This window comes from Equus caballus, chromosome 4 (assembly GCF_041296265.1).
Source record: "Equus caballus isolate H_3958 breed thoroughbred chromosome 4, TB-T2T, whole genome shotgun sequence".
Taxonomy (NCBI): Eukaryota; Metazoa; Chordata; class Mammalia; order Perissodactyla; family Equidae; genus Equus; species Equus caballus.
The window spans coordinates 103,811,459-103,836,851 of record NC_091687.1 but is presented as its reverse complement, the minus strand read 5'-3'; the positions used below and the strand labels follow the sequence as shown (position 1 = coordinate 103,836,851).

General features: G+C 37.5%; 1 protein-coding gene across 1 annotated transcript in view; it reads right to left on the bottom strand.

Annotated features, from left to right (window-relative positions):
* Window positions 1-25,393, bottom strand: part of CNTNAP2 (contactin associated protein 2) — a 1,879,249-nt gene that overhangs the window by 1,173,031 nt on the left and 680,825 nt on the right. The gene's annotated exons all lie outside the window — the stretch shown is intronic.

Here is a 25,393-nt window from a genome sequence, read left to right as displayed (position 1 = left end):
AAAAACCAGCACATACTGAGAAAAGTTTATTAAACTTTGCATAGCCTCTGTATTTCTAATAGCTCTCTAGGCACATAAAAGTTAATGGCGGTTTAGCTTTATTGTATATTTCACTCTTGTCTTCAAATCCTGTTATTTATTGATCCTTAACAAGGCTTTATAAATTACATTCGATTTTGTCTGAACCCCGTTTTATCTCCATTTCCATTTTCTTTTGGTATTTCTTTCTTCATCTATTCATTTTCAGCTGTTTTGACTCACTTTCTTGTAGAAAATCCATAGTATTTTAAATTTATTTGTTAAATTTAGGACTTCTGTAGATCCCAGTGGCCCGTATTGTGGAATCAGAAAATGACTGCTTCTCGCCACTCCACTGCCACCACCTTAGTGCAGACATCCATGTCTCTTTCCTGACTATTGAAACGTCCTCGATGCCACCCACCTTATTCTCCTACAGCGTATTTCCACCTGGTTCCCAAACTAAACTTTTGAATCATAAATCAGATCATGTCACTTCTCATCAATACATAAGTAAATAATAGAATAAAATGAATCTCTAATGGATTTTCATTGTGCTCAGAATAAAATACAAAATCCTGGCCATGGCTATATGATCTCAAGATGCTGCCCCCACTTCTCTGATGGCATCTTCTAAAAGTCTATTCCATTTTATTCTATTTCCAGCTCTGCTGGCGTCTGGATGAACACACCAGATGCACTCCTGCCCCAGAAAATCCTGCCTCAAGATCCTGTCATTTCATTTAGTTCAATTATCACCTTTTAAAGGAGCCTTTCCTTGATAGATCAGTGACTTTGGACAATAATACCACAACAACTTGGCAAATGTGTTGTCCTCGGGGCACTGATTGAAAATATGGATAAGGAAATTTGTAAATGGAGCTTTAAAATGTTCGTTCTTGGGGTCAGCCCTGTTGTGTAGCAGTTAAGCTCCCACACTCCACTTCGGCCCAGGGTTCACTGGTTCGGATCCAGGGCGCAGACCTACACACTGCTTATGAAGTCATGCTATGGCGGGCAGCCCACATATAAAGTAGAGGAAGACGGGCATGGATGTTAGCTCAGGGCCAGTCTTCCTCAGCAAAAAGAGGAGGATTGGCAGCAGATGTTAGCTCAGGGCTAACTCCCCCCCGCCCCCAAAAAAACTTCATTATTGAGAATGTTAGGTAACAAAGAGGTCATCTAATTTTGTGCCAGAAAGCTCTATTTTTTGGCTTTTTCAGTTGATTTGCTTTTAATTAAACACTTAATTGAGAAGGTACAAATGATGAATGTCCAAACTAAAATGATAAAATAGAATGTGAAACTAATGCGTACCATTCTCAATTTTATAATTTATATTGGTACCAATATGGAGGTAATCTTTTAATACTTTCTTTTGCAGAAATAGCACAAAAAAAAGTTTAAACTTCAAATTTCTAATTGATAGCCATTTTGAAATCTCATCAATTGTATATAAAACATCATCTATTGGAAGAGACCGTAGGGGAGGAAGACATTTCCTCTCCCCAAATGTGGGTTCATCTGGCCGGAGAACGAATTAAATTCACATGAGACAGAATAGCAAGAGAAAATTAAACAAAGCTTTATGAGGAACCATGGCCCGGGGCCTTTCTTCCCAAAGGAAGGGCACCGAAGAAGTGGGGTACACAGAGTGGTTATATACCCCCAAACAGGGTGTTTCACGTATGATTGAAATGTCCCTCCCACAATAGTCACAAGATTGCCCTGTCGGCACAGTGCTTGATGGACACAGCAGGTAATGGTCTGCTATCTCGGTGGGCGTAGCAGGAGGCAAGTCTATTGTCTGGAGCTGGGTGGTCACAGGTGAGTGAAGCAATCAGTTCCCAGCCTAAGGAAAGATGCTTAATCCTTAAAGAAATGCCAACGTTTGGAGGGGGAGGGAAGTCAGTGACAGGAGGTTACCAGACTAGCACAATAAAATGCAGATTTTAAGTCCTTGCCTTTGGTATTGATTAAGAGTTTCTGGAGAGAAGGTCATTTCCTTTCTTCTTCCTGGTACAGAGAGGGAGGCACCTTTTACAGATAGAGATTTACCTTACAAATGTAAGTGTCCTAACAAAGGGCAAGTTCCATTCCTCAGAGCCTCCTTCCCTGTCTCAGTTTATCAAAAGCAATCAGCCCCAAATAATCCTGATGCCAAAGAGACATATCTTGGGGTGGCCAATTCCAGGTCCCCACAAGACCTAAACCTTTGACCAATCTTGAAAAAAGAGTCAGTGAAATGAGCTAATTAGGAAAAAGAACTACAAATGTAGTTTTTTTCTCTCTTTATAGTCTTTTTTTTGACTACCATGCATAGATAAAAATAATTTGAAATATAAATTGACGGTTTTAAACAGAAGAGAAAATTAAAGATTTTAAATAGAAATATATTTAAATATAAATTATCCTACCTAAATTCAGATGATGCTGACTAATGGCGCCAGAACAGGGGAAGCCATCAGCATTTCACTGAGGTATGATAACAAAAACGAATATTTCTTAATGATCACTTTTTAGTTTTAGACCAATATTTTTTAATTATTTAGAACTGCCATTCTAAAATCAAGAGAAATATACCAAGCCTGGATAAATCTTTTTATCTGACATGGCCAATTTTAAACCTTTTAAACTTTGGGGGGAGGGTAAATTACAGAGGAATCACAATTGCAGATCTTTATTCCCTACCTTAAGGATGTAAGATTGACATACTAGGTCAACCAGCATAAGAAAAGAACCACCAAAAAACATGATGCGTCCACTCGCAATTGTCTAGGTTGCAGGGGAATGACATGTGAAAAGTCAAAAGAAAAGAAAGCTTTTACAATCTCTGTGGAGCTTAAATTCAATTCCAACCCACAGTTTAGGCAACAAGGTAACATGAGAACGACTTTCCCTCATTACATCTATAATGCTATAACACACACACACAATTTACTAAGATTCCTCCCACTCTATCTTAAAAAAAGAGGTGAGGGGGCAAAATATGATGCATGTGTACGTCTTTCATGACATTAATATAAGACTACATTTTTAAAAGCACAGAGAATATGGGGAGAAAATTCGAACTGTATGGCAATGGCGAGCTCTGTTCCTCTTTTCTGAATTCACAGATTGTTAATTATGCTGAAACACCACCTTTTCTGTAACATAAACCAGATCTCAGGGCATTTGGCCACACTTCAAAGTCCGCCGCAAGCATTAGTCCTGGGAGGTTCTGATAAGCCCACAACATCCATACAAATTTAAAAGAGTTGAAAACAAAATGTCTAAAAACTGAAAAAAAAGATCTTATTTATGGGCAGTTAAGGAAGAAGTTCTAAGTACTGAAAAATAGAATCTTTAATGCATTTTGGTTTCCCTTGGGTTTCCATTTTTCTTAAGTCGATTTAGTTTTTCTCCAGGTACTAAAATCACCAAGTCCTTCCTCAAAAGGAAACGTTTCATCTACTCAGTCTGTAGTCCCTAACCATAAAATTGAGAAGCGCTTGGGGTCCTCAGCTCCTTTTACTGCAGGAACATTGAAAAACCGAGAGGTTAAGAATTAAGTTTCATGAAGAAAAAGAGTATAAAGAAATCTCCAAAAAGACTCTCTTCCTCATGGGGACACTGAACTTCTGGGAGGTAAATGACAATCACATTCCCATGGCTATGACAGTGCTACTGAGCAGAGAATCATTTCAAACGATTTCTTTCACCGGAAGAGCTATTTCTGAGAAAGAAGAGAGAAAGAGCCAACTTTTTCAAGTCTCCTTTGTTATTCATGTGTTGCTCACAAATGGACGAGTGGCAATTTTGGACCTGCTGTAGACAAATTTGCTGTATTGAATTCTTTATCTGCTACTTATAGTTGTGCACAAATGGATAAGAATGGATTCCCCAAGTGGAAAATGAGCCACACAGAAGAATTCAAAATGAACTCGTATTGTGAATGTCTGAGCTATACTGTAAAGCAAGGGGCAAAATTGTAGACTAACCCTTGTCTAGGTCTACAAATGTGCTTCTATGTGGGAAAAAAATGCATTCTTTCTCATTTGGGGTGAGTTTACAACTAATGATGAGTTTCTTCTTCTTTGGTCAATATCTAGCATTTGCTAAGTTTTCTGTTCTTTCCTGTGGTGTTAATGTTAAATATCTGACCTCCTAGATACATTTCAAAATCTTTTTTTTTTTTTTTTTGCTGAGGATGATTAACCCTGAGCTAACATCTATTGCCAATCTTCCTCTTTTTTTTGCTTGAGGAAGATTAGCCCTGAGCTAACATCTGTGCCAATCTTCCTCTATTTTGTATGTCGGTCGCTGCCACAGCATGGCTGATGAATGGTGTAGGTCTGTGCCCAGGATCCAAACCCACGAACCTGGGCTGCCAAAGCAGAGTGCACTGAACTCAACCACTAGGCCACAGGGCTGTCCCCAAAATCATATTTTTTATATACGTCAAGTTTCTGTTTGTCCCACAGTAAAGGCTAGTCAGCACTGATGCTCTCTTTCTGCCCTCAACCTTGGGCAGGACGATGATGAATTTGTAAAGCCACCTTCAATAATCATTTAATTTGTCAGAATTGTCATATATCTGAGATCACCAATGTCTAATATTTGGCATGGTAGATGGGACACTCAATAAACATGTGTTGAATGGGTGAATAATATACTAAGTATATTGGGCATAGAGAACAAAAAATAATTACATAAGTTTCTGGCCCTCAAGAAGCTGGTGCGCTAACAAAGAATATACAAAATAATAAGACTAGCATGACGTAATTTTATATAGAAAACAGAATTAGCAAAACACAAATATAACACTGTAGCATAAACAAAATTTAAGATTAAAAATGAACAAGTAAGCAAGCATTAATGGAAAATGATTTATGATAACACAGATGAGAAGTAAAGGAATTTGTTTTGCTTTTTAATGGGGTGAGGCCCAGCACTCTTAGGTGCAGAACAAAATGTACCAAAGAAGTACTATACATATATAATACTGTATACTACATGTTACATAATAATGTATAATACATATTACATATAGCAATACATTTTAAAATGCTGTCATTACACACGTGCACATTATATGCATATGTATAATGACAACATTTTAATGTCATCTTTTTTGTCTGTATGTCTTTTGTAAAATAAAAATGGGAGAGAAGCTGGTGGCACTTCCAAGGACAGGCGTGGACACTTTACTACTTCCAATCTTCAGACCCTCACCCCAGCCACTCCTTTAGGCCGAAATAAACGCCATAAACCCAGACAAAGGCAGCTCTGAGGGGAATGTGCTAATCTTCCTCTATCATAAGCAGATAGCTTCCCCCAAATGGAAATAAAGTCTGAAGCCGACTCTTGTGAGAATAACTTAAATTTTAAAATATTCATTATTTTGATAGTGTACAAGTTTTAACAGTTGATTTTCACCTTCTAAAATCTCTTGATGTGAGACAATTTTCGAGAAGCTTCTAAATACTACTTTCAATACATGTAGCTTTTCTTGCTCTTACAAAACTCCCATAAACACCTTAGAACTCATATTCATGAACATATTTTAAATCAAAACTTTCTGAAAGACTTTCCTCGTTTTAATGCCACATTAGCAAATGCACTGTTTAGTCATCGATTGCTATATACTCTTCTGAGTTCATCAAATTCCAGAAAGATGGTGACCACAAAGTTGCATGGTCATCGTTTATGTGGCCTTTGTTCACTCCAGAGTGCTGTGCACGCTCGTGCTGCACGTGCCTCTCTTCATTCAGTAAGAGGCACAGCCTGGAAATGACCAATTATCTATTTAATAGTCTCCTCTCCCCAGCACTGAACTTGAATTAATCATGAGTCAGTGAAAAAAATGCCTGTCCTTTGGAAGCTTAAATTAGTTTAAAATAGCATTGTATATTTTTTCTATTCAAAATTATAAATGTAAATATATATGCATTGTTGAAAGTTTTGAAAATACAGAATAGTTAAATGATGCAATAAAATAACCTCTGAACCCTCCTGCAGAAATACCACAGTTAAAATGTTGGTATATAAACAGACCTACACCCACAGTGCTTAGAAGATAACACAAACAAATTTTAACAATGACTATTGAAATATATTTACTGAAAAAGAGCAACTTAAATACTAACAGCAGAGGTTTCATTAAAAAAAATTATGGTATAACAATACAGTTGAATATTATCCAGCCAAAGAAACATGTAGGAACTTACCTGTAAAGTGGTAACACATGATTTTAAAGCGAACATAGGAGACTAAACAGAAGCCATGGGTGTTTTACGAGATTTCACTAATAAGACAATGAAGCATTTTCTTTAAAGGCAAAGCTGTATACGGACCAAAACTGTTGAAGAGATAACAGGATAGAAAGAAATCCACAAAATAGATCCTGGCAAGCAGATTGAGTGGTAATTGGGTTGGCAGAGCAGAGAAAGCGAAACTCTAAAGATCTGTTTTGGGTTGTCCAGGTGGAGAGCGGGGACTATTTGTGCACAAAACCCTGCTAAACATGAAGAGTTCAGGAATTCAAGGCAACAAGACTCTGTGAAAGCCAAGGCGTGAGTGGGACTGGGAAAATAAAAGTATGAAATTCTCTATAAGAGGTGATAGACCCCAAGCTCCCTTGACCACTCTGCGGAGCCAGACATCCAGCCCTCCCCGCCATGGTAGGCGGTGGAGGCTCACTTTCTGGAGAGGCTGGAGGAAAAGCTGTAACTGGGACATCAGACACAAGTGATGGCGGCAGCCCCTCCCAGCCCCACTCAGGTTCCAGAATGCAGCAATAGGCTTATCCAGATAGGGGAAAAGATTGAGGGCTTCCTTGAATGCAAGATCCCAAAAGTTTCACCTCTTGGGTACTTTATTTTTTTTCAAACTACTGGAGAACATACACACTAAAAGAGAATATGAATCAAAAAAGAGGATGGAGGACATAAGATTTGGGAAATATGGAGTCCAACCCTGGCTCAGAAATTTCATAGAAGTGAAAGGAATGCTCGGAACACTGGCAAAGAGAGAATCCAGTTAAGAGCAGGATGGAGGGAAACAGGAAAGATATTTCAGGGGAAAAAATTACATATATAAAATTATATATGTATATAAAGTACCTGGCTGGGCCTTTGGGGCGAGGTGCCACTGCACTGTGACTCTGAGCTGGAGGGGTGAGGCGTCCACAAGGATTGGGTTTGCTTGACAGGTGGCATGTGCCAGATGAGTCTGAGACAAGGGGCCTCCAACACCCTGGGCACCCAAGAGATTCTCGTCCCAGGACTCCCCTGCGGGCCGCCGGAGACGTCCCAAGATCCTGCGAGATCAGGCTTCCTCTGGCCAGAGTGGTGAGGCACCTGCGCCTTGGGCCTGACTCCACCGCTCTCTGAGCCGCCGCTGATGTTCATTCAGCACATCCCAGGCTGTGCTCCACCTGCCCCTCCATCTGGACCTGCACTTACTCCTTCCGCACACCGGCAGCCATGTATCGCACATTCAGGCTCCAAATGCACCCTGTTTGCCTTCCTGGGAAACCCCCCGCTCCACCTACCCGGACCAGTCCCACCCTCGCCAGCAGGCAACCTGTCATGTTGTCCAAAAGAGAACTTTTCTTGGCTTGGGTGAAGAGGCCAGCTCTGCCATCGCAGAGTGCTGACGATCTGGCTACGTGTGAGAGAGCAATGATCTGAGGCTGTTCTTCGGTGAAAAGGCTCAAGGGAAAAAAAATATGTATATATATGTATATATGTATACATACACAGGTGACTTATTTTACAAATTTGATTATACTGAAAGGATACTTAAAACTTTGATGGAGACTTTAGAAATAAGTTAAATAGGTACTAATGGAAAACTAAGCAATTAAAAAATAAGATAAACATTAATTCTAAGAAAAACGAGGGTTTTCGTAAAGGAAATGTGATCATTTCCTACACTGTGGGGCTCAGATGTTAAAAATAGTGTCAAATTCATATAAAAGTTTGATATAGTTATATTTACAAGTTTTGCAGAGAGGTAGCTTGGAAGCCAGTATAAAATGTTTTAAACTAAAAAAATCAAGAAAATACAAATAGCCTATCATTTATAAATAAGGATGCATTCATTATAAAAATAGCACAATTGGGTCTACCCATGGCCTACTGGTTAAGTTCGGCATGCTCTGCTTAGGCAGCCCAGGTTCGGTTCCCCAACACAGACTTACACCCCTCATCCATAGCCAAGATGTGGCTGTGACCCACATACAAAATAGAGAAAGACTGGCAACAGATGTTAGCTGAGGGCAAATCTTCCTCAGCTAAAAAAATAAAAATACTGCAATTGAGAGAGATTGCCTCTAGAGAGTGAGGATCAGCTTGGAATGAGTGGGGCAATGAAGTTTTTAGTTGTAAATCTTTTAAGACAATTTGATTTTGGTTTAATCATACAGATGTATTACCTTGATGAAGAAAAGAAACACAATGCTTACATGCTGTTTTATTCCATGGGTGACATTATATATCTTTACACAAATAAGAATTTACACTGTGTTTTAAAGTAAATCTGTTAGATGCTTATATAGGTTACTGGCAACATAAGCTTTGTGAGGGAATACCATTATATATGTTCTTAATTCTGGAGAAACCACAGAATCTTCTTATTAGATTTACTTAATTATAGCTAGACCATTGGTGTCATGGTCAAGGATTAATTGTCACAAGATGCTAAACAAAATCAGCCTCTTTTGGTAAATTTAGTTTTCAACATTAAGTCAACAAAAACAGTTTTCTACAATACATTTTCACAAATATAAAACCTTTCCTAGACTCAAGGTTATAAGGCATCAATCCTTGGAACCATTAAAACGCACGTCTGAGTCTTACAGAAGAGCACTTTGCCCTTCCCAGTAAACAGATTTAGAAAATTAAAATTTTGATGGCATAGAAAGAATAAGGCTCTATTGAAATCTTACAGAAAATGGTCTGGCAAGATTGCTTCTTTATCAAAATAAGCAAACACTAAGGAATAACTCAAAGTTCTTGTGTCAACAGTTTCTTTGCTGGAAGTTTCTCTCCAAGATTTCTCTTTTCTCCTTCTTCCTCTTGTTGGAAACATGTGGCTGCTGGGTTTGCAAATAATTTCGAAGGCTGAAACAAAATTATTTGTGATTTCTTATTTTTATTTCTACATCCACTGAAAAATAGAATCTCAAAAATATACATTCTTGGGGCCGGCCCGGTGGTGCAGTGGTTAAATGCACATGTTCCGCTTCGGCAGTCCGGGGTTGGCCAGTTCGGATCCTGGGTGCAGACATGGCACCGCTCGGCAAGCTATGCTGTGGTAGGCATCCCACATATAAAGGAGAGGAAGATGGGCATGGATGTTAGCTCAGGGCCAGTCTTCCTCAGCAAAAAGCGGAGGATTGGCAGCAGTTAGCTCAGGGCTAATCTTCCTCAAAAAAATAAATAAATAAAATAAACATTCTTTTTATAATGTGTTTATCTTCTAAAAATATAAATGACTTGCATATTTTGTCATTATATAAGGAGAAACTGCTTGTTTGTTTTTAGAATGAGTTCCCTTACAACTCTACAATATTTATATTTACTTCATTGCTGTTATATCATTCCTACCACAATAAAAGCAATTTAAATGTTTTTGCAATAAAAATTGTTTTGGTTAGATGAAATTTGAAGGCTGCAAAAATATTATAATGAACCCAAGTCTGGCTATAAACTGAGCACTGAAATTGTAGAAGGAAGACCTTTCAATAACTCATTCATTCATTCACAAATATTTATTGGGGGTCTGTAATGTGTCAGGCATTGTACTAAGTGCACACTAGCTTCCCATCTATGAAACTCATGGTCTGGATGGAAAGAAAGATACAAAAGATCAATTTCACAGGTGAAACTCAATTGGAATTATAACTTAATAGCAGAGAACAAATTTTTCTCCCTATTGGCAGATAAGAACAGACTGAGGAAGAATATTATTAGAGAGGGGAACAGAATCAGTTTAAGAAGTGTTAAAGTTTTGTCTGTAAACACACACATACATCTCAGATTAATTTTCTTTTTTTTTTAAATGTATACCTTTTTTTTTTTGGTGAGGAAGATTGGCCTTGAGCTAACATCTATTGCCAATCTTCCTCTTTGTTTTTTCCTCCCCAGAGCCCCAGTACATAGTTGTATATCCTAGTTGTAAGTAATTCTAGTTCTTCTATGTGGGATGCCACCACAGCATGACCTGACGAGTGGTGTCTAAGTTTGCGCCCAGGATCCGAACTGACAAACCCCAGGCCGCTGAAGCAGAGCGTGCAAACTTAACAACTCAGCCATGGGGTGGCCCCTCAGATTAGTTTTAATATACAATTTGAAATGGCCTAATCAGAAATACAAGAATCCATGGTTAGTTATTTAACAGTTAACTATTCTGAAAGATTAGTTAGTTAGCAACTAAAGCATTTTAATCAAAATGCCAAGCACCACAGCCAGCTTCTGTAAGCACTTTTTCTATTATTACCTTCCAATAATGTCAGAGGCTTGGTAAATAAGCACAAGCATTCTTTCAAATAAAATGGTGAAATAGCTGATCTTTCTGGTTTGGACTCAGAAATGCCATACGAGCACCCTTGTGCCCACAAGAATAAGGTTTGGGAATCAAGAGGACTCAATGACCTATAATAACCCTTTGGACTCTCACCCTAGCTTTAAGATTTGAATTTGTCCTGTGTTCAGAAGCTTATTGGAAGATTCTGTAGTCTGACTCTGACCAGAAGGTTAGCTGAAGGCTGCTGCTCGAATATTACGGTTTGCGTCTTGAGTAAACAGTCAAGGTTCTGTCAGAACATCAAAAAGACAGACAGCTGGAATGTAATGGACCTTAGAGAGCTGTGTAGCACTTACTGTGCCTGCTTTTGTTGCTATTTGTTTGGATGCTAGTTTTCTTTGGAACATACTAGGTCTGGAGGAGAGCTGGAGGCCTCCCCTCCTTTAACTACTGGCTCTCGCTGCTATCTACTCTTCATGAACTTTCCATTGTCAATGACCAAATTTGCTGAAGTAAGTTTGTTACAACATATCATTTTACTATCTTGGTTTTGTCCAGCGTATTTGTCACCTTGTTCTACTTAATGATCCTCAGCATTGATTTTTAATGAAAGCAAATTAATTCTTATGCTTACGTTTGACAATATATATCTAAATATAATTGGCTTGAAGGTTCCAAGTCCCTGACCACTCTGTGAAGGGCGGGGAAATGTGCTTGCACTCCTCAATCTGCAATAGTGACCGGAAGTAAGGAAAGTCTCCAGGTGAGGACATTAGAAGTCTTTCTAGAAAACATCTTGAAGACTTGTTTCAGTCTTGCTCTGAACACTGAAATTCTTTAATAGTGATTTTCAATTATCGTAGTTACTAATGTCTTGAAAGATGTAAGTGACGTATTTTCGGGTATGACATAATAATGAACTTATGAAAAATATGTAATGCCTAGCAACACTATGAATTGTCAGGGTACATTTCATAAGTGATGGACACGTTTTTGAGCTGCTTTGCTAATTCATTTAGGTGTTTTAAAACTTCACATTTACGCTTATTTTGTGCCATTAAAAAGAGAATGAGGAATTGAAATTTAAAATTCACTTCCCTTCTGCCTAGTATGCAAAAATTGGTTGAAATACAAAAGCATCAGTCAAGTAATTATTTTATCATTAATGTCTTTACAATGGCTCTGCCTAGTACCTTTTTCTCTCCACAAAGAAGAGAGTAGATTGGTTGAATAATTGTTAAAATTTGGCTCTTTAACCCACTTAAACTATTAATTCGTCAAACATATTCCAGGTCTCTTAGAAACACAGACTACATTTGTTGTTTTTAACTTTTCAATTTATTACAGGGTATAATTATTAAAAATAAAATTTTTGTAAAATATAACTATTTCTGTAAATTATAAAGAAGGTAAGTAAAGGAAACTTATTCTGGACTCCTAGATTTTATACTTTTCTAACATATTAAGCTGAAAAATTATTGCATAGTATTGATGATTTCCAAATGGATATTATTTAGGAACAAGCATTGGAATTATTAATTTTTAGAGAATCTCTGTTTACCACCAAAACATCCTATTTTCATAGTCTTTTATCTTGCAATATGGAGGCATATGCTTTAATTTAGACAGCGTACTTATCTAAATAGTTAATAATTATTAATATGCTTTAACCATAAAGATTGATGGGGCTTTTTGCTATTTTACATCAAGAAAGCTATGAGTCTGGAACTCAGTAGGAAATAGCACCCTGAATTTGAACTAACTGAGGAGTGTTTCGAAAGGGGTGATTTATAAAGGGATGGGCAGAGTATAAAGGGACCACATGGGGAAATGCGTGCCACAGGGATTCTGGTACTGCTGTTCCTTAGCCCAGCAGAGTCTGGAGAGAAAGGCTGTGTGGAGCAGCCACTTGACCGAAGCTATCTTTGATCAAGAGACTCAACCGTCCTGTAGCACCCTTTCAGGGAGGGAACCAGGGATAAACACCCCAAAATGGCTTTTCCCCTCCTCTAGTCTCCTGCTAGTGTTCCTATGGGCAGAAACCAACTGAAAGGCAGAGAGCAAAGGAAGCTGTTAATGTCCAGGAGAAAGCGCGGAAAGTGAATGTGGAGAGGAAGATGAAAACCACTGTCAGAAAACTAAACACTAACCTGATTGATTAGCAGAGAGTTTCCCGGTTTCCTTAGAGAACACCACGCTTGTGGACAGTATATGTATTGGCTCACTCAACAGTCACCTCAAATTTGTCTAAGAGTCTTCCTGACACTGAGATGTTGGAAAGATAAAGCTACATTTCCAGACGTCTTCGCAGACGTGGCTTACATTACACCAGTCAGAGGTGTATGCCCAAGTCATCGATTTGGGGCTGAATTACACGCCAAGAGTAGGGGCTGGTATCCATTATTTTTTTTTTTAAAGATTGACGCCTGAACTAACAACTGTTGCCAACCTTCTTCTTTTTTCATTCTTCTCCCCAAAGCCCTGCAGTACATAGTTGTATATTCTAGTTGTGAGTGCCCCTGACTGTGCTATGTGGGACGCCACCTCAGCATGGCTAGATGAGCGGTGCCATGTCTGCACCCAGAATCCGAACTGGCAAAACCCTGGGCCACCCAAGAGGAGCGTGAACTTAACCACTCGGACCCGGGGCCACCCCCGTTCTCAAATTCTTAAAGTGTGAATGATATCTTCCCCAAGGAACCTTCTTTGACGACGTCCAAACACAAGTAAGCTCTGACCTCTGAATCTCTCACATTGTTATAAACATTATAAATCTATCGCATGTTACTATATTTTGTGATTTGTGAATACAGAGAGGGAGGCTGTGAATATGAAGAAGAGAATATGTGAATATGGAGCAAAGAACAGCCTGACTGCATTAGAACTTTCCAAGTCTCCAGGCAGAAGTGGCAAAACTATTTTGTGGTGCAGAATTGGACCTCTAGATACTAGGATCAACTCTCTTATAAGAAAGAAGAAACTTTTTAAAAATCTGTTTTTGGAGATGTTAACTTGGAAAGGTCAAGAATGGATCTAGAGAAGAGAGGGCTGACAAGGCGTGGGCCTTAATGGAGACTTTGTATAACCCACTATTGGGAAAGAACATGGCAGGGATGTCATTATTCAGTTACAAGAAGTCCTTCAGCTCAGATCCTATAATTTATTCCAAGAATCTCAGCAGAAGGAAAAATAAAATTTAAGAGTTTGACAACAGTTGGGGGAAGCTACTACAGCAGAAGTTCTCAAATGTTTCTGTGCATCACAATCACCTGGAGGGCTTGGTGAAACACAGATGCTGGACCCCATCCCCAGAGCTTCTCATTCAATAGGTCTGGAGAGGCCACCAAGAATGCTCATTTCTAACAAGTTCCAGGTGATGCTGCTGCTGTCGATCTAGGAATTAGACTTTGGAAACCGATATACTAAGTAAATGGATTGGTGCTTATAGATGGAAAAGCATCCTCATCCAATGAGAGGAATTATTCGGTGGTGGGGTGGAAAGTAGTTAGAATCACCACTGCTATACTAATAGGAGCACAGTCCACCAACAGTAGTGAGCAATTCATAAAAGCAGCCAACACATAGTACTATTGGGAGAAGGAAAAAACAGCCACCAAAGAGTGAGATTTCTCCCTTCTTTGGAGTGAATACCATTACATTTTTCTTTCTCCAAACTCTGTTTCCACTAGAAAGGAGATATGCATCCTTACCATTACGGTTACTTAATTTAAAAATGTTTTTGAGCACATATTATATTCTAGGGACTGTTTCAGGCAACAGAGTGCGGAAAAGAATAAGATTCAGTCTCTTTTCTTATGGAGGTCAGTCCATTACTAATGGAGTAAATTCTATAATGCAGAGACAATGCCTTGTGCATCTTACTATTTTGTACTAACTTCATCCCAGTGCCCTGTGCATCAAAAACACTCAGGAAACGTGTTGGATGGATGTTACATTTATTGGCATCAAAGTACCAGCAGCACATTCTGCTGATCTCTACATTTGCTGAACTCTCATGATGTACCTGAGACTCTGCTATTTCACTTTTTACAATCATCCTATAAGGGAGGTAATTTTGCTATTCCTGTTACACAGAGAGGAAACCAAGCTTTACGAGATTAAGCAACTCACCCCAGCTCACACAGCTGAAAGAGTCAAAGCTGGAATTTGAGTCCTGATCCGTACGACTTCAAAGTCCCTTCTACATCTGCTATGCTGTCTCAAAAAGTGATTGAAAATATTTTTTCTTATGTTATCATACATTCATTCCTCTGACCTTTATTCTAGTAATACACATAAGAAATAAATAGTTTTACATGGCTCATTTATTTTTTCCCCACTATTTACCAGAGTGCAAAATGTGAGATAGAACTTAATGAATTAACCCACAGTGCCTCTCTAAGTGATAAAGGGAACTAACATTCACCATATTCCAGGGGATGTGTTAAATGCGGTATCTATTTTTACTTTCAGAAAAGAAACCCTATAAGTATTATTATTACTGCCACTTTATAAATACGGAGTTAGATGCAGAGAAATGAAGCGGCATTTTCACAGTCACAGAGCTAATAAAGGGTGGGTCTGAAATTTGAGCCCTGCTTTTTCTAATTTTAGAACTTTCACTAAACACCACTAATCCATACAGCCTCTCTCCAATTTTCACCCACTTCTAGACAGTCTGCCCTTAAAATACTCATCTTTATATTTTCACTTTTATCTTTCCATAAAGAAATTTGACTGACTAACCTCCAAAAACAGTGATATACATTGATCAAAGAGTGAAGGTAGTCACTCAAATGACATATTGGTCCTTGGTTCACCACCACATTCAGGGCAGGGGGCGCTCCTGTGCATTTTATGTATGGGCATATATAAGCATTCCACCGGTAATGGCTACGGTTAATTTGTAAATGTAACAAAATTTGTACAACATCAATAAAAACAAAATCAATGTGGTTACAAAAGGAAAACTGAAAAGGTTAAAAGTGGTATTTCTTTTTTCCTTTATTAAGTATTTTCTTTGAACATAGCAAAAAATATGTGAAGGAAGTATAGAGAAAAGTGTACAATGAATGTATATATCCTCATACATGTATATCTATACACACACAGACACACTTTCTTCCAAAATTTAGACGAGTATATAAATATTGTTACACACACCTTTATTTATATATTTGAATGTATTCATCATGTAAACAGGGATTATTAGCACTATTTTGGGGCAGATCTGATATAATATCTTATCATTTTGAGTAGATACAATAAAACGAAAATTTCCATTATGGCAGGAGTGACATTAATTAACATATTCAACTAATGTTTTTCTTTACTCTATTGATCTAGCTTCTGTCATCTATTTCCTCCTCTAGGTTCAGGGATGTCTATGACCTAGAATGACCTTACACATTAGCACAAATTACATACAAGTGTCTGGCAGAGTGAGAACAATGTCTTAGCTTCAAGTTCCCAGTGGTGCCTGATCCATTACTTCCTGCTCTTGCCCTTCTTAGGAGTCTCAGACCAACCTTGCCTTCCTGTTCCTCAAACAAGCCCAGCATATTGCTGCCTCGGTTTTCACCTGCAGATCTCTCTGCCTGGACTCATCATTTAGATCTCAGCTCATACGACATGTTCTCAGAACATCCTTATTCACCTTTCCTTTATTTGGTTATAATTTGTTTAGGGTAAAAATTCGTCCCTTTTAGTGTATTGTTGTATGAGTTTTGATAAATGCACAAAGTCATGCAACTATCACCACAGTCAAGATAGAGAACGGTTCCTTCACTCACAAAAATTCACCATGCCCCTTTTTAGTCAACCCTTGCTGCCACCTCATGCCCCAGGAAGCTATGATCTGTTTTCTGTCCCTATAGTTTTTCTTTTCTGGAATGTCATATAACATGCAACCTTTTGAGTTTGAGTTGAGTGTGCATTCCTCACTAGTTATATAATGTTGTCCTACACTTTACTCTCCACCATTGTATTATTTTATTTTCTTTATAGCACTTATTATTCCCCACAGACATCATTTTATTGGCTTACGTGTTTATATTTAGTTTCTTTGTTCTGAACTGCAGCAGCTACATATATGACACTTTTGTGAAAATTAGAAAAATTTTTCTTCAGGTTTACCCTCAACTCATATACTTAAATTTAGTCTTCAAAGGCATTTCTGAGGTGAAAGATGAAATGAAGTCCTCAACCCTCAGAGTGGGCAGTTCAACATCTAATGAGGCGATTTAATTACATTTTAAATAAAAAGGCAATGCAATGAAAGATACAGGGGTGAGTTGTACACTGTACACAAATTGATTTTATGAAGATTCAGTTGTCTAGAATATAAATTAGCAAGAGTAAAAATACAAAAATTAAATTTTTTGACCCCTTGACAGTACTTCCAAGAAAAGCAGATTCCCATATATGATGAGATCAGCGATAAGTATTTATAAATACAGATCAATTGAATATAATAATACATAAATTATTGAAATATATTTCAATTTTGAAACAATCTATGAATTATTAGTTTATGTATGTATAAATGAACATCTTACAAAATAAATAGGAAAAATAAAATTTCAGCAATAAATGCTGCTTTAAAGATAAGTAAAACCAAGTGCATTCAGTTTAAAACCAGACAAACAGGATAAAAATAACTAATAATAATACCTTTCATCTCTACTATTTTATGAGTTAAATAGTAGTAAATGAGACAAATATTCTAGACCAAAATACTTTGCTAAATTGATGCAGGATTAACGGCAAATTTATTTAAGAACTGCAAAGAAATTAAAAAGAACATTTCTGGGACCATTAGACAAAGGTGTCTCTTGATATAAATTGTGCTATTGCCACTGTGAGAAAAAAATTCTGGTGGTGGTGTTTATGACTCGTTTGTAAAGAACGGTTTTAAATACAATCCAGATATTCCTTACCGATTAGTGTTGTGTAAAAGGAATTTTAAAATGTGACATTTTCTCTCCCACTTTTATCTAGTTTGCCAAAGCCAACAACAAAACATGAGGTGTCCATAACCCAAATACTCAAAAGGAGAGTACTAGAATATGTGGGACTAGCCAAGGGAGTATCAAAAAATCTCTTTTGTACTTTCAGGGCAACAAATTTGAAAGAAATACATCATAAATGAGAAAAAAAATCATCAAAATTGATTTATTTCCTCATTCTATTTCTCTTTGTTTTCCATAAATTCTTTTCTATGGTTGCATAATCTTTACATCCTAAAGCCATATCTTAAGGTTCATAATTATTATGCTGTCCAGATTTTTCTACTAATTTTTTAGTTTCCGTGTGTGTGTGAATTTATTACCCTTCTTTCTTTCTTCCATGCTTGAAATGTAGACAAACTGAAGTCAACACTTAGCTTATTTTTTTCTCTTTCTCTTTTTCCTTCTTGTCTGTCTGTTTATCTATCTAAGCTCCAGAGACTTACGTAATAATACATATCTCCTGTAAAATACTCCATGCAAAACCTACTCTTGTTTGCATATTTCTGCTAATTTCATCCAGGCTCAAAACCACACTGTCATCTATGACTAATTGTCTTCTCTACAATGGCAGTCTTACAAGCTGTCATTCATCAGAATCTGAGCATACTCTGTATAATACTTCTTGCACATGGTACTTCCTTTGCATTTCTACCCTGGTTGGGGACTATTTTTTTTTTTACACTTTAACCTCTCAGCTATTATTTTAAAAACAACTATATATATTTCCTATCGTAAGGCTTTTCTATTCACTTATGAAATCATGATTTTATGTTTATTTTATTTTTTTAAATCACAACACGTTTTATTTTTGACAGTTACCAAAGGAAACTTTTACAACTGACTATAGAAATAAGAGTAACTTAATTAACATAGTATTTTTTCCATCTCATATCAGTCAGGTGAATTACACATAAGTGATATCTGCTGAGGGCACTCTGTCCCTTGAAATTTACAATAAAATAGGGTTAAACTTCAATCCACATACATTAAGAAATTGTACACCCCAACCAAATATCTCCAGATGGTCTTGCTATGGAAATGTGAGGGAGTATAGGATACTTAGTTCGAGATTCCTATGTCTACTAAATTTTCAGTAGAAATCATGATTTTGTTAAACCTCGCTTCCTGTTCTTCTCTGTTTAAAAATCGTCATCAAGCTTCCAACTTTCACCTCCTCTAGGAAAAAGCTCAGACCTCTTAGGCTGGCATCACCTGCCTCCTCTGTGTGGAGGAGGCACTGATTTTGCAGCCCAGTTTCTTCCCATACTAGTGACCCCCTTACAGACATCACTTGCTGCAGCTAACACGACCAGTAAAGACCTGGGAAAATCGGTTTTCCATATACACTTCTGAAAAGTGCCTTCCTCATCTGCCTACCCAAAGTATGGTTGAATTTCAAGGTTCAGGCCCTCCTTCTCCATGAAGCTTTGCTGATTTACCTAAACCAATGTCTTCTATAGACTCTGTTTGCCATTTACATTTCTCTAATGAGAGGTTACAAACTCCACATAACCAATAAGAAACGAACTGATAATTTTCCTACAGATAACAATTACATATAACTTCAAAATCTAAAATCAATAGACGAAGGGCGTGAACAGTGTGTAACATATATCAATTGCTATGCAATTGGTCAAAAGAAGGGATATTAAAATGATCAAAGGAACAAAGGGGCAATTCTATTCTGTATTCAGACTCTTCAGCATAGTATGTGGTTTAGTGTAGGCAATCCACAGCACTGCGTTTTCACTCCCACTCCCAAATAAATCATATTAAAATATTTAAATTTGTCCTGTCTAGAAAAATGATGTTTGAAGTCTAAGAAAATTATGCCACAAATGGGAAAAGCGAATATGAATTTTATCAGCAAATCACAGAAACTAGAATTAGAAGTGTTACTTGAAGTTAAAGGAAGATATTATAAATTAAGTAAAACACACGCTTAACACGAAAGCTATTTCATTATAATTTCATGGCAACTATAGCATATTCCCAAGACATGAATTCAAAGTGTTAGCCTGAGCCCCAGTAAACTTTTATCACTCAATCGCTAATGTAGCATTTTCTGCTAAATATGATATTGATTTCTATTTTTCCTTATTCTGGATATTGCCATGCACTTTTCCAGTTATTAGATGTGAGTGATACACACTGACTATAGGACTTTATCAGTATAAGTCTTTGAGAAAAATAGGGAAACTTGCTTAACCTAATAGACGTAGAGGCAAGAGAATCACATTCTCAAAAAGTATTGTGGCTACATCTATTTTTAATGCTTTAGAAGCACCTGTCAGCAAGAACATCTGCATCCTAATAGTCTATTTTAAGGAAATTTAAATCATCCTTATGCTGACAAGTACAGCCAAATTCCAAATATGTGCATCTCATAAAAGCAAATACATATTCAATGACTCATTAAAATCAAACATTTAAAAAACAGCATGATTCAGGACCCAATACATATTTTTTAAATAATAATATGTCTTAATGAAAGAATTGTATACTGTACTGTATGCAAATATTTTCTCATTTAATAATGATGATCACTGTAAAGATGCCTCTTAATTGAAGGAAAGAAATCATTACACCACATGTCTCACCGCAATTATTTATTCCTCTTTATGAAATACAATGTGTGTATGAGATACTTGAAAACTACCATATATTACATACATAATAGCTAAAATGTTCTTGAAGATTGTAAGCCAAAAGTTATTGTTTTCAGTAAATATTAAAAAGTCTTGGAGTTTTATTCCCCTAATAGAATAATGCCCATTGGTTTGTCATCCCATTGCCCACTGAGTCCCCATACTTCAGAAGGAGGGCAAATGACAGCTATAAAGGAAAGTTTTTTGACTGTCGTATTAGATTTCTTTGAGTCACTGTGTAAAAAGGCCTTGAAAGCTAGCCTTTGTGAAAGATAAAAGTAGTTTCTAAATTCCATAAGCTCCCTTTAAAAATCAAGAGCTAGATTTGGCCAACTCTGATCAAAGAATTTTACTCCAAATCCTTGCTAGAGTGAACTCAGGAGATGATGAAAGCAAAGGTCCTTTCAAATAGGAAGAGAAAGTAAAGAGAATTTTATATCCAGAGAAACTGAAGGCGAACAAAGAAGAATGTGGATGAAACCTGAATCCCTAAAAGGAAAGATTCCCCAATTTCCTGGGTTTCAGGGAGAAGGGTGTGGTGGGTGAAGGCAAAATTATTAAACCCTTGAAGAAATCTCCACATCCCTCAAAAGTTGGGGAAGAATCCAAGATCCTCTTGGTAAAGGGTGAGTCCCTCCCTCCTCCTTCCAGAGATGTTTTGGTAATGAAAGAGACATATTTGATCATCACAATGAGGGTGGAGAGGTTGCTACCGGCCTCTGGCATCCAGTAGATAGAAGCCAGGGATGCTGCTAAACAATCCACAGCGCAGAGGGGAGGCCCCCACGACAAAGAGTTATCTGGCCCAAATTGCCAATAGTGCTGAAGTTTATAAACACTACTCTAGCCTGGTGTTCTGCTTCATTGCACATCCAGTATGTGGCTGTGGCATATATGGACAAAGGGATTTTTCCAGATAGATTAGCCTGAAATGTTATTCATACAAATTCGTGAGCAGCGTAATAAAGTCCATAGTCAGCAGTAGGGGCTGAAAGTCCAAACTCAAAAGATAAATTGTTTCATTTAGCAAGTGTAGAGTGTTTACTCAGTAAGTACCTGACATTGTTCTACCCTCTAAGGGTACAGCACTGCCTGAACCTGCCACATTTGGTGGAGAAACCAGAGAGATGGAGTACAGGGATGGGGCCGCTTATTCCACAGAAGGTCTTAAGGGATGTTTTCTCTGGAAAGTTGACATGTGTAGAGGTCCAAAGTGAAGAAAAGCTAGTATAAATTTTCTAAGCAGAAATGTGCTTGGTATGTTTGAAGAAGAGCAAGGAGGCCAGTGTGAATGGAGCAGAGTAAATGAGAGGAAGGGTGGCTGAAGATCTCTCTTACGGGTAAGATCATGAGGGAACTGTTGTCTGTGGTGAGGACTTAGGATGTTTTAATGAGTCACATGGAGAGCAGTGAAGGTTTTGAGCATGGGAGTGACATGATATAATTTACACGTTTAAAGGATCGCTTTGCCTATTGTTCAGAGATTATCAGAGGAACGTGGGGGAGAGACTGGAACTGGACTCATGTGATAGTAAGGATGTGGTGAGAGTGGTCTGATTCAGGATATATGTTGATGGTAGGGCTGTACTTGTTGACAGATGGCTCTTTGACAGGACTCATGATAAAGCCAATAATTTTACAAGAATAAAATAGCAGAGCTGTCATTTGTTAAGGTAAGAGTGCTGCAGAATGTTCATGTCCCTTAAAATTCCTATGTCAAAATCTTAATCCCCAATGTGATGGTATTAGAAGGTGGGGCTTTTGGGGGGTGATTACGTCATGAGGGAGGAGCCCTCATGAATGGGATTGGCGACCTTATAAAAGAGACACCAAAGAGCTTGTTCCTTACCACCCCCCACCCCGCGTCCCCGACAGTGAGGATACAAACCAGAAGAGAGCTCTCACCAGGAACCGAATTGTCCACTACCTTGATTTTCAACTTGCCAGCCTCCAGAACTATGAGAAATAAACGTGTGCCCAGCCTGCAGTAATTCGTTACAGCAGTGGGAGCGGACTGAGACAGGGAGAGGCCAGGAAGCAGCGGCTTTCTGTTTCATTTTGTTTTGTTTTGTCGGGGAGGTCAGGCATTTGGTTTTTAATATATTAAATTTGAGAAGCTTATTACATCCAAATGAAATTATTGAATACAAAGTGGGCTAAATGAGTGTGGAGCTTATAACTCAGCTAGAGTAATAAGTCTGAGAGCTGGGAGAATAGCGATGGTATTCATGGCTATGAAACAGGGTACTGTCATCCAGGGTACTGATTCTTGAACTACTTGGGGTGAAAAAGCAGGATTTCATTCAATTCCTCAAGGATTGATATTTCATCGTAACATGTGCGGCCAGTACACAATCTTCACAATGGGGTTTGGCGCCATCTGAACTGAACGATACCCTGTTCAATGACACGAGTCCGTGGATCGAGGTCTCGGATGTTGCAGCAATGTGAAATTGATAAAAATGTTTCCAAACTCTTAATCCCAATGTCTGTAGTTATCTTATTGAGAGCAGCTAAAATCAGTTGTGGTCCAGAACAAGCCTACATTTTCTATTTAATGCTTTGCTTTTTAATATGTGATTAGATTGATATGACTCATAATCTCCATTTTACTGTGTAAAGTAGACATTCTGAGTACTACAAAATATTCAAATACACATGCAAAAATTATGTAGATACGTGTATTTATACATAGCTGTATTTAATTTAGCAAATGTTAGCAAACATGATGAACACCTTAATGTAAATATTAAAGGAAGGGAAATGTTCAGGAAATAGTGGACTAAGAAGATCCAAATTCATGGGAGAAATTACGAAGTTTAATTCAGCCAAATGGTAAAATATTCTATAATGCAAGGGATTGTGGAGAAAGCAACAAAAAAAAAGTGAACAATGGAACGACATGCAAGAAAAAAGGGGCTCAAAGAGCAACAAGTATATTCCCCCGGAGTTCACATTGCTAAAATAGAAGAATCGATTACATAATTAAATGTTTTAAAAAGAGTTGTTTTTAGAACACTGATATTGCTCGAGCATCTAGTACAACTGGCAGCATCTTTTAGTTTTCAACATCCAATCCAAGTAGGTCCCAACACTTCACGTTTGATTGTAATACATTCATTAAATATTTAACTTAAAATTTTTCCTATTGAAAATTCCATAAAGGATTTAGAGCACAGATGCAATTTTAATTCATCTCCTTTGGTTTTTACTTTATTTTGCAGTTTTAAGTCAGATTTCATTTTGTAGGACATACATTGCATGTTCAATTATTTACCATATTGATATACTGTAATGTAATCAGTTCTCTCCTTGTATACTCATCCATGTATTCAGAATATCTAAGAAATTCTATATAAAGCTATTTTTAAGTTACTTTTGTTGTTTTTTGAAACCAGATTATAAGAGTACATATAGATATTTCGTTCTTAGTAAATAGCTGGAAAGAATTTTTGTTTTCTATGAAAATATAAAACTTCATTGGGCATATAGCTTTTTCTCAGCAGTAATTGCTAAGGCTTACATGAATTAAGCACAATCGAGAATTACTTTATCTGTATTATTGCTCTATTTATACTTAGGTAAGTAGCTGCTGTTTGCACTCAATGAATTTTCCTCTCTTTTAGCCATAGTTTAAGATCTTCAAAAATAGTTTTTTATTCTACCAGAGTGTTGACAGCATAGGCCCAGAGATAAAGCAACTTTATGACTGTTACTATGATTACTATTTTAACCAGAACAGCATTTATTGGGTTCTATATTTTCTGAAAGATAGCTTTAGAATATAAAATAAAACACTTTATTGAAAGGATGGGGGATTCATTTGTTCGTTCAATAACGAGCTAATATTTATTACACGTCTACTGTTGAAAGGAATTGTGCTAAGCACTGGATGAGTTAGACACTCTAGATTCCCAAGAGCCTCAGAGCAGGGAGATGAGAGAGCCCCGTGGGCAAGTGAGGGTAATGAAGTTCAGTAAGTACCATGTGCTCAGGGAGCGCTATGTATGGAGTACTCTGTCAGTTCAGAATAAGGTTCAGGAAAAGCTGACAGAGCTGACTTTGTGGAGGCAGGAGGGAAACAGAGTTTAACCAGGATGAATGGGGAGATGCGTCTGTGTTGTTTGTCGGGGGATAGGAGGTGAAGTGGGGAGGGGTGGGGATGGTGGCAGGAGATGACATGAGAAATATAGACGAGTGCCTAATTGGATACGGTCCTATCAGCCATTCAAAGAAATTTAGATTTTATTCCAGAGAGAACTGAAGGGCTTAGAGTGGCTGGGGGTTGGGGGAGAAGGAGTGCAGGGATGGTCACGCAAATAGATGTCGCTTTTGGAAAGATCTCTAACGTTGAATTGAAGAGCAGATGGTCCGGACTGGGAGCAAAAAAGCTATTTAGGAAATTATTCGACTAATTTGAGTGGACCATAAAAGTGTTTAATATTCTTATCTTTTTGATAAAGAATAAAGATAAAGAATACTATCTTTATAATAAAAAATAAAGACTATGAGATCTAGTGTGGAAATACTATGAATATTAAAAGATAAAGACTATTAGATCTAGTTTAGAGATACTATGATGACAGAATTGACAGGATTTGGTGATTAATTATGTTACAGGACATTATTAGAAAATATCCTGAGGGCCAGCAAGCTACTCATGTACATTTTAGTAAACCTCGTTTTTCTAGTTTTGAGAAGTGATTTAAGACATACAAATGGTACTGAAATTACAGGTTGAATTATCTATTTGTGAAAAATGACTAGATACTAAATAAAAATATAACTGATTTATAATTGATTATTCAAGAGTAAGTTTAAAATAGATTAAAACTATTGTTTTCCTCAAACCTTCCCCCATCCTCAGGCCACAGGCACATCTATTTTTGGGGGATTAGGGGCTGGTTAATATCCAAAAGCTCCCTTAAATGGGGCCCACTTTGCTCTTACCATAATGCTATCTTGCTAAGAACTTATGGGTACTTGATTCTAACAAAATTCCCATTGCTATTTTCTGCTCCTAAGCTAACTCTGGGTCCTCTAGACGTCAGCGTTGTGTATTACTGTGACAGAGGAAAGCCACTAGAGGACCTGTCCTATCCTTTAGTTTTTCTGCAGCCTGTCTATCTGGAGCCAGTTGGAGACTCCAGAGAGTTATGCACAGAGAGCATAACTCAACTATAAGTATTGCACATCCTCTGCCAC